This window comes from Pyrgilauda ruficollis, unplaced genomic scaffold, assembly GCF_017590135.1.
Source record: "Pyrgilauda ruficollis isolate IOZ18807 unplaced genomic scaffold, ASM1759013v1 scaffold2, whole genome shotgun sequence".
NCBI lineage: Eukaryota > Metazoa > Chordata > Aves > Passeriformes > Passeridae > Pyrgilauda > Pyrgilauda ruficollis.
In genome coordinates this window covers 27,167,278-27,186,126 of record NW_024519206.1, presented here as the reverse complement: position 1 = coordinate 27,186,126, position 18,849 = coordinate 27,167,278, and the positions used below count along the sequence as shown (strand labels likewise).

General features: G+C 36.9%; 1 long non-coding RNA gene across 4 annotated transcripts in view; it reads left to right on the top strand.

Moving 5' to 3' along the window:
• LOC121353002 overlaps nt 1-11,206 on the top strand; it is a 44,338-nt gene extending 33,132 nt beyond the window's left edge. Inside the window, exons 2-4 of one of the 4 annotated variants that reach the window (XR_005955022.1) lie at nt 7,195-7,351; nt 9,524-9,624; nt 9,767-11,206. This is a non-coding gene — a long non-coding RNA (uncharacterized LOC121353002). Of the gene's footprint in view, nt 1-7,194; nt 7,352-9,439; nt 9,638-9,766 lie in introns of all 4 variants that reach the window. The other 3 variants (XR_005955024.1, XR_005955021.1, XR_005955023.1) reach the window with 3 other exon arrangements.
• The last annotated feature ends 7,643 nt before the right edge of the window (nt 11,207-18,849 follow it).

Below are 18,849 nucleotides of genomic sequence, written 5' to 3'. Positions count from 1 at the left end.
TTGGAGTTGCTTGGGCAGAGCAAACTTGTGCCTGCCTCCACAGTGGGAGCCTGAACATCACGGAGGCTTGAGGAGACCTATCCCTCAGGACAGCAGCAGATATTCATTCCTGACTCTGTGTTTCTCCCTCTCTCTTATCTCTCTCCTTTCTCTTCATCATAAGTTTATTCAGCAAGTTGATTTAGAGAAAAAATTCACATTAGAAACTGTCCACTAGAAGTGGTTAGGTTGACTTATTTTGGGCAGCAGAACCTGCACCACCTCAAAAGTGAGCATGAAAATATGGTATAGTTTTGTTAACTAAGATAATTATAAAAGATAAAAAAGTCTTATATTTTCTTTGACCTTGTGCTCTTTTACTGCAAATATGTCTCCAGTGTAATGAATTATATGTCCGTAAGCTACTTAATACATGTAGTAGTACCTAATGATGAAGAAATGCTGAGTCCATTAGAGTAAAAGAGAGTTTTGACATTAATTTCAGTGAAACTAAGATTTCATATGGAATTTCAGTGTCAATGAAAAACAGAAGAGAACAATAAATTCTGCGAGGAAAAGGTGAAATCTGAAAATCCTACTCAGTGTTAAAGATAATATACTCTTTTGCCTTAGTATGATTTGCAAGATTTGACTTAAAAAAGAAGCATGTTAGCTTACAGTGTTGTTATTGGTATATATTCATGGTCTTACAAAGCTGTCGTCATACAACTATATTTTTTTTCTCTTTATCTTCTTCTTCTTTGCATCTTCTGCATATTTTCTATTAGGCTCATATGTTTGAGCCTAATATATGAGTCTATTATTTTCATAGGCTCATATATTTGAGCCTATTCTAATATTTGAGGATATTCTTTTGCTCTTTTCTTTCTCTTTTTTCTCCTTTTTCCCCATCTTCCTTAACCTCATCCTCTCCTTATTCTTCCCTGTTCCACTCTTGTGCTGCTAGAACACGCCCACTTGTGCGCTAAACCCAGAGCCATTTCCATAATCTGATCAACTGCATTAACTCAGAATGGTGAGATTCTATACAGCTCTGACATGTTCTGCGAACACCTATACAAATCACACTGAGGAATGTATTTTTTAGACATTGGCTTATCAGTGACTGCAAAGTCTCAAAGTCTGCAAAGTGCTGAGCATCTTCTCCAAATTGTTAGCATTACCTAATCCCATCAGTGTTGAAGAAGATGTGCAGCGTATTGGGAAGTCACTCAAAACCCCCTTCCAGTCCTAATCAGGATGATGTATGAAATGACATTTTTATCATCTCCAGTAGATCTGTCACATTTAAATCATAATTCATCTGTAGGTGGCTTTGTATTTGTTTGTTAAAAAAAAAAAAGGCCTGTGAACTTTGGAGTACTCTGTGTAGGAAATAAAAAAGGCAGGTGATTTTTGGATATGTTTGACTTCAGTTCTAAAGAATGTATTTAATACTATGATGCATGTTTTCTTCTCTACTTATTTTTTACATTCTTCCAACATACTTTGCTGGCATTCTTCTTCTGTTTCTCAATCTGGCTCCAAAGTGAGTAGACAGAGAGCAGTAAACAGGCTGTAAGAAGGCTGTGATTACTGCTTGCACAAGTCACATCCAACCAAAGATGGATTTTAAAGTGACAAAGAGGCTGCTGAGATGACAGATAACTACAGCTTGGCTTCTGAACTCTTTGAGTGCTTCCTAGTGTTTTGTCTCAGATTTAGAAGCAAAGCAAGGCCGTGAAATGGTATCAAGAGCAGCATGGGGACAAGAGGTGAAGGGACTGGGGGTTTCACTTTGTGGGTGGGAAAGGAGATGTGTGGACACTGGAATTTCACAGTCAGATTAAAATCATGGAAATCAAGTCTCGGGATCAGAAACTTTTGTCCACTGCTTGGGAAAATCAACAAATTGTTTTAGCAGTCTTGTAAAAAAGACTCTTTTTAGAGAGTTGCAGAAAATGACTGAGTATGTTTCTGGTCTTGAAACAGAAAATTGTGCAAAATAATACTGAAATTAAACTATTTCATCTGTGTCCTGTCAAATTAAACATAAGGTAATATTCTTCATCTTTGAATCTTGACAAATTAGTATTTTTGTGGAACAAAGAATATGTAGCATAATAAATATCTTTCTAGAGTCTTTGAACTTATTAAAATAAATGGATATCTAAATTTTGGATTATATCAGGCAAATTAAGTCAATATTTGTTTCTGAAATGCTGATTGAGTGTAGATTTTCTACTGTTAGATTTTAAGCCTAGATTTACTGTTGGGGGTCCCAGAACACACCAAATTAAACATGAACCAGCAAAGTTGCATCACAAAAAATAAGGGAAATGGTGTCTGGGGCTGCATTAGGAGTGTTGGGGTGCTATCAGCTGGTTAGAGGAGATGATGCTTCCCCTTTATTCAGCCCTGTTGAGATCATTCATGAAAAGCTGAGTCCAGTTTTGGACTCCCCAGTACAAGAGAGAGATGGATGCATTGAGGTCCAGCAAAGGTTACAGAGATGTTTAAGGGTCTGGATCACCTTTCCTGTGAGGAAAGACTGAGAGAGATGGACCTCTGCAGCCTGGAGAAGTCTTATGGGGACCTCATTAATGTGTATAAATACGTAAAGGGGAGGGTGCAAAAGGGATGGAGCCAGGCTCTTGCCAGCGGTACCAATGAGAGGACCAGAGGTGATGGACACACACTGAAACACAGGCAGGTCCCTCTGAACATTGCTCTGAGGGTATCTCCATCTCTCTCCATCTTATATTCAAAAAGCCGCCTGGACTTGGTCCTGAGCCACCAAATTCTAGGTGATCCTGCTTAGGCTGGGTGTTGGACAAGGGGACCTCGAGAGTTCCCTTCCAACCTCAGCCATTTTGTGCTTTTGTGTGGATTTTCCATAGAGCTAGAATAATTATATTGGACCTTTACAACTGGGAGAAGAGCAGGATCTAGTTAGGATACCCTTATTTACTTGCTCGTATCTCATGCCATGTTTGTATTTGTAAGTTTCGGGAAAGAGTTAACTAAAACTTCAGACTCGCTGGTGCTAAAGAAAAACATCATAGAGTGTTAGAAACACAAAGTTGCTCTTCTTTTCCCTTCTCTCATTTTTTCAATAATTTTATTGTTGCTGTCTGGATTCTCCCATTACATCCTATTTACAGATGAAGTGTGAAAACCTAAGGGCCTATAATACATCTTTTTGCAAAAATACTTTTTGCTGGTGGCTAGCAGAACTTTGAAAAGTGGTCCAACACATCACACTGCACTCGCAGTAAACTGCCAGCAATGGAGAAGCAGCAGTCATGTTTGGTGGGTGGGTGCTACCAATATTGGTTGAATCTTCTGTTTGAAGAGAAATTATGCTCTTGTCAAAGCCAAGGGTTGGCTGAGTATCTACAATAGGGAAAGGCCTGTCCTATCCTTTACTTCTTACTTTCTGTGTGATTACAGAAAAGTCAGATGGTTTCTGTTCTGCAGATGACAAATGAGGAGCTAAACATCTCTGCCCCACAGGTGGGTCATGAAGACCCTTAGTGAAACACATTGTGTAAATACATTCAATTTAATATTTTGTTTATCTGTATCATGGAAATGCCTGTGACCTGCAGCTGAGACCAGAATCCCATCCTACTGAATGCAATGATCAAGGGAATCAGTCCCTAGGAAATGAAATCACAAATCTTGATGCTTGGTCTTGACCCCTGGCAATACTGTATTCTGCCTTGTCAAGATTAAAATAAAAATTGCAAGTCCTTGGACATAGACCAGTTCCTCCTGGGATACTTTTTAATGAAAATTTCTTCATATATATAATCAAAAAGGTAAATTAAATGAACCAGCCAAATCTTCAGACAAAGGATAGAAAACACATTTTTCTCCTCTCATTTGTATGCTTGCATTGCTTCCTTATAATGATGCCACCTGCTTCCTTTAGGTGAATAACAGTCTTTTATTTGCAAGGGTTTTTTTTGAACATATTCCAGTTCAAGAAGAACATGTTCTTATGCTTCTGGTAAAAAAAAAAACCCTCAAGCCCAAGACTTTCGTGTTGGGACAATCTGTCTGTCAGTATGCACCAGATGTGGTGACCATAAAGTTGATTTAGTATTCTGCACCCATATTTTCTCATGAGGCAGACTAATGAGAAAGGAAAATAGATAAGGGAAATGTCAAGGAGTATTGCAGTGAAAATTTAGATTGTTTTGCAGATAGGTAAATAGAAATGGAGATAAAAAGAGGAACTTTAATTCTGCCACAATTGCTTCTGCTGTAAAATATCAGACAGTTAGAAAAACAGGGTTTCATAACTAAAAACCCCTTCATTATAGAAGCCTGGCTGCCTGCATCAAATCTGTAGCTAAACATATTCTTACACTATGCCTGACAGGAGAGGTAATCACAGACATGACTTGTAGCCAATAAATGTTATTACCAAGTATATTGTAGTTCACTTATGATGGGCATCTGTGAGAACTTGCACAGTTCTAAAGAATATATTATCGAAGCCAAATTCTGTCTTTTTGAAACACCAAACCTGTAGGAAATAATGCCATCTTCAGTGATGGAAAAAAAGAAATGTAACAGGTGCAGGGTTCTGTATGTTGACTAATGTCCAAATTTCTTTATCAATCATCATGCAAAAGAACTCATCTACTTAGGATCTACTGATAAAAGTATTTGTTGTCCCAAGGATATCCTATATAATTTATCCCTTTATGAATAAACCCCTTCTTATCTTCTCTATTTGTTTCAAACTATTTGTATGAAAAAATTGTTTCACTCCCTTATTATAAGAAGATGGTGTAGAGTAAAGGATAGAGACATGAGCTGGGATGCAGGAGAACTGGTGCTTATGCTAACATCCTTCACTGATCTGGTGACCTCTGCCAAGTCAGGTGTCCTTTCTTTTTCTTTTTTTTCTGTTTCCAAGTTGATGATAATGGCACTGGCCTCCTTCAATAAACTGCCTTGATATTTACTTGCTGAGCATATGAGTTATGTGAAAGTCATGCATTTCAGCAGTTAATGCAAGGCAGAGGTTCTCCTCCTGCTTTATTCCATCCCTACTCCCTCTGGCTTATAAAATTAGATAAAAATAAGTGACAGTAGCAGATAAGCAGTTGCCTTCTTCATGCATAGATACATAGATAATCTTAACCAGATGGGAACAAGGAACAGATGTTCTCTTAACATATGTGCAAACAAAAAATTACAAGTGTGAATGTTCATAAGCAATGACTAAAAGAGGAGAAAGAAACAAAGTATGATTTCAGGACTCAAGTATTTGTGAGGCCTGATCTGGAAATTTTCAGCTAGCTCTAGAAACAACACATTTAAGAAAATGAATGGATTTAGGGATACTTATTCTTTTTGACTCTGAGACATGAAGGCGTTCATCTAAATGTCCTCAGTTTTTCCTGAGGAACAATATGATGGCTAACTGGATATTGTGCCAGGACATACATCTGTTTGTATTTAGGCTTCTCTCCACATGGTTGGAATCGTAATGTAGACAAAGAATTACCTTTCCTTTTCAGATTCTTTCTGGACTTAAGCTAATTTTCTCATGATTCAGTTCGAGTCACCATACAACATCCCAGGACTTCTGTTTTTGTCAAAGTGAGCATTAAAATGACTTACTGAAAACTGAATTGTTCTACTACTGCTATATTTCCCTTCCTTCTAAAAATCTGGCTACATTTCACTTAAACTTTCTCTTATCCAAATTTTACATTATTACATCATAATGCCATTAATTTCAGTGCAGATCTGCAACATATTACAGATGAAAGATAAGTTGAAGTCAAGCCACTAATTGTAAAGATATTTTTCCACTACCTGACAAGCAACTCATTAGCAATATTACAAATACAAGATAAATTGTTAAACTTAGATTAAATATCTTAAATCTCTATGTGATACCTCCTTTTGTCATTGAGTGGGATGAAAAAAAAACTATGAGCTTCTCTGAGATGCAAATGAGACATGATGCAAAATAGATAACAAGGTTATTTTTTTTTTTTTTCCTGTAAGGTTAGTTCTGTTTTCAATGTTAGAATGTTGATCTTGTTCAAGCTTCTGGAATTTCAGAGATATTATTGTGTTTTTTTTCTAGAAATGTAAAACCAAATATGAAATATGTTGCTTTTTCTCAGTAGATACACTTATAAAATGTCATGAAAATACGACTCTCACTTCTTAAAACCTTTTGGAGGTGAGAAGTGTGTTGAAATACATATAGTTCTTCAAATCTTTTCACACTATTACGTTTTTTTCCATTTGGTTGTAGAAGCCCCAGATTCCATGCCAAATGGGAAGATCTACAAGTGTTTTTCTTTGATGCACACTGTTTAAAAATATATTTCACCCTTGAGGAAATACCCATATAATGAATTTTTTATACCATCAGTAGCAAATTCATCTTAGTGAAAATTATTGTCTCAGCTTAGAAATCTTCACATTTATGGATGAAAGCTGCTTCATAAGGTCAAAGATATGAGTTTTCTTTTTCACACTAACTTGAGCAAAGCAAAGGTGAAAGCTGTAAAATATCTTCAATCTTGCTTGGCACCTGATCAGCTCTCATTTACAAGGATGTTCATATCACTGCTACTGAATTAATACATTTGCACTAGCCATCTTTAATTTAGATGTATTTCCAGACCAGTTAGCTGGAAGAAGCAAATAGGTGTTTAGCATTTAGTAGATATTATAATAATTTTTATTTAACTTATTAGTAAAGTGGCTTAGCAAATGGTTGCCTCTGAAGTGCTTGGAATTTAAGAAGAGCATTCCTATGCCACACAAGGAAAATATTATATATTCTTGGGGTTTTCGTGTCTGTGTGTGTGTCTGTGCACACATATAGACTTTGTAAGAAAAAATGGTGGCAAAATTCCTGCTGTCTGCTGGTGAGCGTATTTAATGAGAAATATAAGCCCAGAGCAAATGAGCTGAACTTAAGTAATTTCTAAGCCTGCAATAGTAAGTTGTGTGCAATGAGTCTTTCTCTTGTCAGCTCAGGAGGTCTGCACTGTGCCCGTGGGCCTCTGCCTGAGAAATGATTAGAAACAGTCTGCTGTGAAAAGTTTCATTTCTGTGAATCAGTGAATCACAGAGAAACCATTTAGTTGAAAAATTCACAGTCTTTCTGTTTAGGCATTTTGGTGTTTTCTTCTTGTGTCTTTCATTCTTTATCCCCTCTCTTTTCAGAGCATATTTTTCAAAAACTGTTGCTTTCAGACAAATCTGATGAAATTTTAACAACAGTGATTCTTCAGACATCTGTCACAACATCTGGACATGGAGTCCTGAGAATAACTAGCATACTCCCTCCTGTCCTCCTCATTCATACTTAAAATCAGAATGGGTATGTAATGTTTTTTCTGCTACCTCTGTTAGTATGTAACATATGAGAGTCTCCATAGGAAAAGAGAACTCTTAGAGAAGGTGAGTACACAGCTCCCAAGGGTGTAAAGTGTGGTGAGCAAGCAGAACCTGGGATATGGGATCCTGCCGCTGCCTCTTCAGCAGCCCTTGCTTGGCTTTCCTCTTGCTGTCTTGTTCCAGCTGCTTTTTCCTGTCTCCACAATTGCAGCTGGCTCTTGTGCTCATATTCAGATGCTTTTTTTGCACTGAGTTGCCTCTGATCCCTTAAAGTGGCTTCAAGCTCCTGTTTCTCTGTGCTTTCTTCCAGCTTCTCATGCTATGCAGCTAAAGGATATGGACAGGAAGGTTCAGGTTTCCAGACGTGCCCAAAACAGATTTTGTCCCAACAGACTTTTTTTCTGTCAAGCTGAACTAGCTATGCTTGCTTTTTTTTTTTTTTTTTTTTTTTTCCAGCCACATCAGCTCTTCTGGCTAGGCTGTGTTTTGCATGGTGTGCTTATATGAACTCATTGAAAGCTTCAGGCTGGTTGATCATATCTAATTTAGCTAACTTTGCAGTCCTTACTCTGCAGTAGACAGTGCCACGCTGTCCTAAATTGATGATTGCTGCTTTTCTAATCTAAACATTCAAAACTACTTGGATAGGCCAAGCAAAATACTTTTCTAAATACCTTTATTATTCTGAGTTTGTCTCCAAAATAAGGCACATTATTAGCTGAAAGAATACTGTTCATAATTTCTGCAACTTAATTTCTTCATCTGAAATAATCACAAGAATTTCCAATATGTTTTCAAAGTTTTTGTGGGTAAATTCAGAAATGGCATATGAGTTTGGTAAGGAGGCAAAGAACAGCACAGATAGAGCAAACTGCATCTCTCTCACAGACTTGAGTGTTGGCCCTTCAGGTTCCATGCACACTTCCTAACCTAACCAAGCCCTGAACCTTACATAGTCAGCAAATGTTGCCAGGAGACACTTGCATACAGCTTGTGCATGACCAGCTTGTGCATCTTAATGGAGGAACACACTTTTGTGTGTGCTTTTTGCTCTAAAAACTATATCTTGAGAGAGGTATTTGGATGCTGAGCACCCAGTAAAAGTTTTATCTTAGCTTTACAGACCACTCTACTGTAGAGGCCAATGCCCATTCTGTCCACTAGCTACCTTGAAACCACCCTTAAATCACATTGAGGAAAAGCTGGAAGAAGTTTGTACTTATTTAGTGGGTAAAATAGGCTCCAAAGTTACTGAGGTTTATAAAGTTACAAGATGTTCAAACAATTTGGCTTTTTGTTAGTGTTTGTTTTTGCTTAGTTTTTTAAGAGTTCTAACATTTCATCCCACACTCAACTGACAAAACATTATATCTTTACAAGCTCCTCATTGAGAATTTATTTTAAAGAACCTTTACTACACTGAAGGGAAAGGAGTTCGAGCTGGGGACACAGTTTCTTGTTTCAGACCTTTTTAATTGCTTCCACAGCTGACCCTTCCTACACTGTTTTCACAGTCTTTAAGAAAAAAATAACAGTCAAAGTGTTGCCTGTTGCTAATGTTGCTCTTTTAGCCATGTGCGCTCTCTAATAGTAATCAATAAGTGCTAGCTATTCCTAAGAGAGAAGCAGCATGAAGAAAGTGGTGAAAATATCATTGTTTGCTAGTGCAGAATTGCTCATCACTGGAACTCCAAACATGGATCAATTATTTCTCTCTTTGTTTAATGTGAGGCTTCTTCATGTTTTCTAGAAAAGAGCTTGCACTTCCTTTCCTCTTGGCTACATAAAGTGTGTGCTGGTCTTAAGCATACTTAAGAAAAAAACCCTATTCTTCAGCCTATTATATCTAGCTCATGAGGATATACTCACCATGCATGTATTACCACTTAAAAGGGATACCCAGAGAAATCCCAAATAGTTTAGACATCCCATATCTCAACCCATTTCCACTAATACTCTTCTCAGAACATTTTTGTCATAGTTTTAAAAGATATAAGTTTTCTAAAAATATGAGTCCATCAGAATCAGTAGAAGCAACTAATGGATTAGGTCATATTTTTGTCTTGTCTAGCAAAGTCACTTTACCAGGACTAAACTTGTGCTGAAACACTCTCCCAAACTGGAGCTGAGATCAGTAACCCTGCACTTTTCCCAGGCTTTGGCCACTCACTGCCATTGTACTGGGGATTCTGCAAGTCTGAAGAGGAGAAGTTGAGGTGGCTGTAAAGGATAAACCACAACAAAGAGCAGAACAAGGTGAGGAGACAAGGTGAGGTAAGCAGAATAAGGTGAGGTTGCAATGTTGGAGGAAGCCTTTCACACCCAGATCTAGAGGGGTCTTCAGGCAGATAAACTTAAGCCAGTGTCTAAAGGTACTGCCAAAATGTTTTCAAACCAGGTTAAGCCAGATTGAAGCGTTTCCACACACGTTAACTATGACTGACATGAAGAGTCCTCCAATTCACATGACTGACAAAAAGGTAAGTTTCAATATTACCATTATTATTATTATATCTTTTAAAAGCCAGTATTGACAATATTGAGTCCCACATTTGCAACCATAAGGACTGCCCATGCTGAATTAGAGATCTCCTGGCTTAAAAGCCCATGTATTGAACAAAGCAATTGTAGGAAACAATATGCACATGCTGTGTTCTGTGCTCCTGATAGAAAGCAGAGAGTATGTCTTCAAAGAGTAATTAGTACAAGATGTACACCCTGCCTCCTGTGGACCATTAAATATTGTATTCCATAAGAGCCAGACCAAACTTACAGGCATGCATATATACACTGTTGCTTTCACAGTAAAACTGCTATTTTTCTGGAAGTGCTGAAGAAATTAAAAGCTTAGACATTGTAAGTGCTGGATTTATAATTTTTTTTTCCTTCAGTAGGATTGTAGTTTGATGCTCATATGGCATTTTTTATTCAAATCTGTGGAAAACATCAGTCCAGATAGTCTCCTAAATTGTGTTTCCCTGGAGTATTTCAACTTCTGTCTAATGTTGCCTTTCATTTTTCACAGACAGCATAACATATATTAACAGGCACAGCACTATATGCGAAAAAAGTCAGTTCTATCAGTTCTTATTTTAATTAGGAATTCCTCTGGACATTTAGATGGGCTATTAACAGAGACTGTGTCTTTTGGGGCCTTTGATGTCAAGTCCATTCTTTCATGCTATTTTCACCTATGGAGAGGAAATCATCCTGGTTCAAACATTGCCAGTATGTCAGAGGTATTTCCAAGGAAACATTTTGAGAGAGTCAGATCTGTTGAAAAGAAATCTAAAGAAAATGGGTAACAAAACAGAAGAAAATAAGTTGAAAGGAACAGAGTCTAAAAATGAGCTAGGAGTAGGATAAAAGGCCATTTGAAAGATAGCTGAAATACTTTGAAAGACTGAAGAAAAAACAATGAACAAAAATGTAGAGGGGAAACAGTTCAAAGCTTTCAGCAATAAAGAGAAATTAGCAAAATTAAAAAAAAAGAAACAAACATTAAAAGTAAAAAAAAAATGAAATAATTAAAGGTATGAGAGAATGCATATGAATTGATTGACAGTAAGAGAAAAGATGATAACAGGAAGTGGATGGTTATGGCAATTTATTTGGAGAGAGATTATGTCCTTAACATTATCAAGTGGCCATTATCTGAGATTTGCTGACAACTTCAAAGTGAGCAAGGGGTAAAAATGAAAGACAGATTGTTTACTTTGGACATCAAAAATCTATGAATATTTGTGAGTAATAAGCTGTAGGTAAACCTGGGTGGTTCTGAACTGATAACGTCAGGTTTTGGGAATGGGTTTGTGAGATATTGTTTGCGTCAAGTGGAAAAGAAAGGGGGCACTGGCACTGTGCCAGAGTCAATCCATGACACTGGCTTTTAGTTTTGATGGAGTGAATCCATATTTCCTGCTGCTCTGAATCAATGGTAATAGTCTTAGTCTGGCTTTTCTTTAATAAATACTTTAAAGGGAATGAGATATTAAATCAGTACTGATTTTGAGTTTGAGAAGATTTGTACTTCTTCAAAGGTGCACCTCAAGTAATTTAAGCCTTACCCAGACTCACTGAACCCTGAAAATTCAGCTGGAAAAATTCTTTGAAGGCTGAGATCACTGTACTTAGAAAATGTCGTAGCCAATATTAGGGTAGCAAATCTGATATGCAAGATCAATATTAACCAATATCTCAAGGTGTTTGCATCTTCTATACCATTCCTCAGATGATCTGAATGCCAGTTTGGAATGGCCCTGTGAGTGAACTTCCTTTCATCACAGGACATTCATACTGAGCCAAAAAGTTTGGGCACAACTCTAACAGTGAGTCTAAAAAAGATATGCCACTTCTTGAAAAGGATATTCTTTCTTGAGGAAGGAAACTGACATTTAAGACGTCAGAGCTCAGTGTTAAACATTTGAAGTTATCTTAAATTAGAAGTGGTGCTGAGTTATATCTAAATGACTCAGCTCATTTACCTGTTTTAATATATGTCTAATATCTGAGTTTTGGTCTTCTGCAGTTTAAAATTTAGGCCAAAATTTATCAACACTTTTCCATACTTTTAAAAATCTATCTAAAATAATGTAAAAAAACTTTACAGTATTTAGTTTTACAAAGTTTATGACATAAACAAACCATGCTTGTCTAATAAACAGGAAGAATTATCCTCTTTTAGAAAAGTCAGATTTGAGGTTCTGCTGATTGGTAGAGAATAAAAGATGCAAAAAATTTCTTTATTTAAAAAAATGAAAAAAATCCCATTTTCCTAAACCCACAAGGAATGGAATAAGTCATATTTCATTGCCAACATCTTTTAGACATAATTCTGCCCAGATGGTTCCCTTTCTAGGCTATTCTTCAGAGCTGCACTCCTTTTTCAGTCCATTACCTTCACTTTATCTCTAGTTTGTGCTTTTCTGTGGCTTCTGCTGCTCATGTAAGCTCCTCTACTGAAAGTATTTGTCCTAGAACTTTTTGTGTATGTGCCTGGTATGCTTTTCACTCTGGGCCAGAACCTCACATTTTGGAAGCTGCAAATTTTTCCCATCTTTTTGCACCGTGAAAGACTTTCTTATGGTTTTTTTTGGTTTTTTTTTTGTTTTTTTGGTTTTTTTTTTTCCTTTTCAAATGAAGAACACTTGTTCTTTCAATAGGATTTCAGCAAATTGTGTCAGTACAGTGAAGACGACCACTGTCATGGATAACTCTTTTTTTTTTTTTTTTAATGGGTTCTCAATGATTTTTTGTTGCCAATTTTCCAACAGCTTCTCTCAACACTTTCTAGTGAAAGAATGAGAAAGAGAAGACTGAGCTTCATATGGAAGTTGTGAGTTAGCACTGATTAAAGCACTGGTCTAGTGGCAAGTAGCATCAGATCAAGAATGAGGTCTCTAAGCAAGGTGCTGAATTCTTTCATGCTTTAGCTCACAAGATAAAAAACGTAAACAATAATTTTCTCCTGTTATTTACATTGGCCTTTTAAAGAGTTTGCTCTTTCCCATAAATATTTGGGCAGGGTAAACCCTGCTATATCTTTGGTTATCTTTTGCCCATATCTGAGAGCAAACTTATCACATACATGCCAATGCCATTCTCCCTGTGCTGCTATAATATAAGGATGCAATAAAAAGTTTGGAAGCTACTGCAGTAGAGTGAAGCACAGAGAAGTTCAGGAACAGAGATGTGTCTCTTGAATATCTTATCTACCTGCAGTAAACTTAGGAACAGGCTCCCTCATGAGGTAATCTCTCCTGCTAGAGACCTAGGTGGAAATGCCACAAAACCAGCCTGTCTCTGACATGTGAGTATTTCAGTTATTCATGCAGGTTGAAATTCAGTGGGAATAAAATGCAATCTACCTGTAAAAGAAATAAATCATTAGTGTAACTTAATTCAGTTTTCTACTCTCTACCTACCTTAGCATAGGGTTAATATTTTTACAGTCACTACATTTCAGTTAATATAGGGCATATTTGTGCAGTGAACGCGTGCTCCATGACCACCATAACTTTAATCTTTTTATGATTTTATTTCTATTACAAAGTCATTGTTCTTGTTGAGAAATGGAAAAGAGCTTTATAATGTGTCTGTGCAAAGTACTTAGCTTATAAGGACTTTAAAATTGTTTTCTCTAGATCTCTACAGCTTTTTCAAGGACTCCACATGTTGCTGTAGAGAGAAAGTACTATTTTTTTTTCTTTAACAGACCTTAACAGTTCAACATACTTTTGAATAACAAGTGGTTGATCATGTACCTTAATTACAAAACCAAATTGAGGACCATTGTCCTATTCATCAAAATAAATCACACATTAATTAATTAATGAAAAAGTCATAAGAAAAATACCAGAGGAGTGTTAGCAAATATGGGATCAAAATACTTAGCTGGTATAAATCAGCATGGCCCTCATTTCTTAACTGGCTTGTGCCTGAAAATACCAAGTAATGATCTGGCCTTTTTTGGGTAAATGTGTGAAGAATTATGTGCACTAGTTTTCTTTCAAGAAATTAGGGGGCAATATTAATTGGTGTCAGACCTTTAGATGTTGCTTTGTATCTGTCCTTTTAGATAAAACATATGTTGATAAAATATATGTACAAAATACATATGTATTTTACATAATATATATATGTATATATATGTATAAAATACATATATTTTACATTTATGTACATAAAATACATTTACAAAATATATCTAGAATCTTTTAGATAAAAGATATGTTGCTCATATAATGGGAGAATTTGACTTCTTTTATGGAGAATGTGATTTCCAACTCTCATTTTCTGAGCCAGCTTGACATGCTTATACACAGAGATTAAATGTCTGAGATCAGAAAATTCAGTCATTAGGTGAAGTAAAGACCTGGGATGCCACAGATACAGCATTTTCAGATCTAGACTTAGGACCAAAGATTAAGGACCAAGGTTATTCAGTGTACAAAAGGAAACACATTTCACACATGAGGGTAGAAGTTTTCTCTTAGAGAAGGAGTGAAATTGCTGTTGAAGGTACAGCACTGGCTCACAGAAACCAGAATGTTTTCTTGAAACACTATTCAGGTCTCTTGTTTTTTGTGGAGATTTTATTGCTGAGATTCTTCTGTAGGTGCTTTCCAGATGTACAAAGTTCCCATCCCTCCAAATATTGTCAATAAACAGGGGTAAGAGGGAGGAAGTAACAACATGGATTTTCTATTTGAATCAATGTATCTTCCTATAAAGGCAGCAGAGCATAAAAATTATTTTGAAGCAGGGAAAAAGAACAAAGGAAGCTTCAAGACAAATTAGTAAGGGCCAGCTGATGCAGAGAGGGACTGAAGAAGGGTGCAGCAAGGTGACTTTTTGAGTTTGTGATAAAAGGGCAGGAAGAGTTCAAAAATGGGGCAGAACAGAGGTAATAGGAAGGGCAAGTCTCCTGCTGAAGGGCAGTACCCACATGTCTTTAAGAGGACCTTCAGTGCATTTGACTATAAGAGTATTTTATCAGCACTTGCTGTGAGATCATTATTTGGAGGGGAAAAAAAGGGCTAAGTGATAGATGATTGGGAAATGTCAGATTTCTGGGAGCTGTGTTGTTTGAGACTGTTCCTCTGTGCTGTCATGTTGGCTATAGTATAATGTAAGGGCCTTGTAAAAAGAAATGGGTGTAGTATTTAAAGAATCATGTGTAGTATTTAAAGAAAGAAAGTCTGTGAAAGGAAAATAACCTAAATCACCATTACAGAGGGAAACACAGAGTGAACAAAAATAATGATTTTATAGTGTGTGCTAAGGGTTTGTCCAACCCTGGACTCTGTACATACTAATGTATAGAAAACTCCCTTCCCTTGTGAATGGGCTTTAGGTACTTTTCCTTTTTTTTCCAGAAAAGCTACACAAGTGTAGCAAGTTTGTAAGGCTTAAGAAGAGGGAACAGTGAGGAAGAGCAGGCTGAAGTACCGCCCATTTAGCATTCAGATCCCTTATGTATGATCTTGGGTTTAAGCAAGGGACTTCTTCACAAAAGACGCTTGGTTGTTCCGACCACTTTTTCTCAAGAGCTTCTGATTTCAGTGCATGCCACTGTCAGTGACTAGATGTCAATACCAGGTGAACATTGTCAATATTAACTTGTTTATAAAGGAAATCACCTAAAAAAGAGCATGACATTAAGGTAGCTTAGCTAATCAGCAAAGCCACTAACCAAGTCTTAAAGGCATTTCCTCTGAAGATCTCCTATATGACAAATTATTTTTATGTATTTGCAAATGATTGTCAAATAATTTCAAAGATTGCTCCTGGGTGAGTGCCACATAATTATGAAAATTTCTACAGGGGAAAAGTAGCAGGCTCATTAAATTATCCTTTTCCCTTTGCTCTGCATGTCAAAAACCTTGGCTTTGTTTATATATTAATTTTTCTTTTGCAAAAAGGGGAAATATTTTAGATGCTGGTAACAGCTGATGTTTGTATGAAGAATAGCCCTGATGGTGTTTGGCCATCTTGAAATCTCCTTTTGGTTGTAGGACTTCTCCACTCCTGGAATAGAAACAATACTCTGAGACTTTGACAATCAATCACACAGCATGAATAATGAGAAATCTCTCAAAGCAACAGTCAAATTTGCATAAACCATTCATTTGGTTTATTTGAACATCCACCAAATTAATGCAAATCAAAAAGAATCCATGGATCATTTACAACCAGGAAGGAGGGCTGAAACCATTGACTAGATGACTTGATGAAAAAAATTCTCATGGCTCTGTCTTTCTAGAACAAAAAAGAGGAGACAGGTTGGAGCAAAAGCTACCAGGAAATGAGCTTCTTGCCCAGCCTGACAAGCTTTCTTTCCATATAAGTCCTCCATATATGTCACTCTATTTCTTCCTCTGGCTGTTATTTTGAAGAGGGTTTGGAGAGAGAGAGGAAATCTGGGAACCCCGGTTTGCAACAATGAGGGGGGAAGTATTAAAAACGGGTTTAATTGATTTTTGTAAGAGGAGAACCAGAGGTAAACATTTTCAAGAAATATTAGTTTCCAGAGATGCATGTATTAATAATTTTTTATGGTACACTACATGCCTGGGAAAATCAGTTAAGTGAGGGTCTCTTTAGATGCATTCAAAACAGGACAGTTTTGGATGAAACTCAAAAAGATGTGTGCTTGAATTCTGTCTGTTCCATTTCTCTTACTTTTCTTCTCCTACTTGTAGAAGGTGCTGACAATCCTCTGCTGTGAGTCTATATTCAATTTCAAGATAGCAAACTCTTCCAGCTGTCAGACTTAAGGACAAAACCTAAAATCAACTGATAGCTTATCAGGAGGTGCTTTTCATTTATCTGCTCCTCCCACTGATCAGGCTTCTCATTTCTTGGGAATCTGTTAGAAAACAAAAAAATCCCAAACACATGCATCATTCAAATGTGGATGTAATTAATTTCATTAGGAAATTCTATAATCCTGATGTAAGAACAATTCTATATAGGATAGAAGATTAAATAATGTGTCTCCTTCAATATTTAAACTAAAGAAGCATGTCTCTGTCTAGTTACTGATTATTGCTCTCTATTTTACAACAAAAACCTTCCACCTATTCTTCTTACTTTGGCAATATGATATCAACAGCGATTTCATGCATGCCAAAATAATTACCCAAATTAAAAGATACATATTTATTGCTTTGGTAATTCCCATGAGTAAGGAGAGAGCAAAGTATACTTTGGATAAGTCAATCCCTATCAGACATGACTCTACCAGACAGGCTGGTGGTCTATGTCTCTGTGCAGTTCTTCAGCCTGGGTTCTTCCAAAATGTCAATATCTGATGCTCATCATTGCTTAAAGCACATGCTGATGCTCCTGTCAGATGACTTCCTCCTTGCAGAACAGGAATGATCAGTGGGCTGTTCAGAGTCCCCCAGAGAGAGCCTTTAACTCAAGGCCTGTGTCAGCAGGTTAAACAGATGGCTCTGTTCAACAGCCAACATCCTGCACAGCAGTCCCTGTGAAGATACTAAGCCTAACAGCTGACAAAATCTGGGGAGCTGCCAGTTCCACAGGGAATCCCATGTTGGGGGAGACAGGAAGGAAGAACCTCACTCAGGAAGTAGCTCACTCGCTCCTAGAGCAGGCCAATCTTTTTAGCTCTTCTTCATTGCTTCTAGGGTTCTTCTGGCATCTGTTTTGTTGGGTGGGGGTTTTAAGGATTATGGATGGAATTACAACATACCTGCTTCTCATGGAGCTTATCCTACAGGGTTTGGAGTATGGATGCTGTGTTAGTTGTTATGGGTGCTGTGTCCCATTGCATGCTTACAGAAGGGACCTTATGTTCAGCGTTGTCATTACTCTCCCTCACTGGGTACTATTCTTTCTATACCTAAATCTTGGCAGACTAAGCCCCTGAAACCATTAACTCCTCTCTCCAAAAGGAAAAAAAAACCAACCAAATAACACCTTTTCATATATTCTGTGTATTATTTTAACAACAGCCATCTGATGAAATGTCTAGTTCCAGGAATACAGAAAGGAGATCGCATAAAATGTACAGATTTCTGATTTTCAGCTTGAAAAGCACAGACCACTCTTGCTTTCTCTGAAGGCAAATCAAAGGCCCAATGACCTAACTGTAATTACTCTTTTCTTATTTCCTTATATTCAGAGAGCAAGAACTGTGCCATCCAAATACCAAACAGAATTACTTTTTAGGGAAAAGTTAAAATTAACCCCCATGAAAATAAATTGAATAATATTTTTAAAATAATAGTCATATAAAACAAGCTGCTTATAGATAAAAAGCTGGTGACTTAAGCTGCTAGAGACATTGTTACTGGCATCTGGAAATTTCATTGTTATTATGCTTTTTATTTGTTAAACTAGATCACAAATGAGCTATTTATTTGTATTTCTTTGCTATTTATTCTGTAAAAAAAACCTGCTGAGATACACACCAGATGTCTGTCTCTGTTCTGTATGACTTTATTTCTCATACCTGCATTTGTCATGGCTTATTGCTCGCCTGACTGCTACTTCATGTTGATTTATTGTGTAGTTTTACACAATAAATTTTTGTCATATTTTTTGTTCTTCCAGCTGTTTCTCAGTAGTCTCAAAGGATGTGACTTCTAAGTGATTCCTCTCTTAATGTTCATGTACTGTGCCTCCTATAGCAGAAAGACAGAGAGCCTTGGCCCACCATTTGCAGATATGCATGCACTTAGAAAGCTTTAAGTCATCATAAGTGAACTGTCATTTTCATGTATATTTCTTCTCCTTCTGAAGTAGGGAGTCTCATCAATACATCTTCTTTTGTTCTCCCAGAACTCACAAGTGTTTAAATCAGCAAGGCACAAATGAGAACATTATAGTAGAAATCAACAGGAGAGCCAGGAAAGGAGTATCAGTGAAAGCAATAAATGTAAATGAGTAAGGGGAATGGCAGCTCCAGGGGAGATTCCAGTCACCTGAAGTCATACCCACTTTGTCCTCATG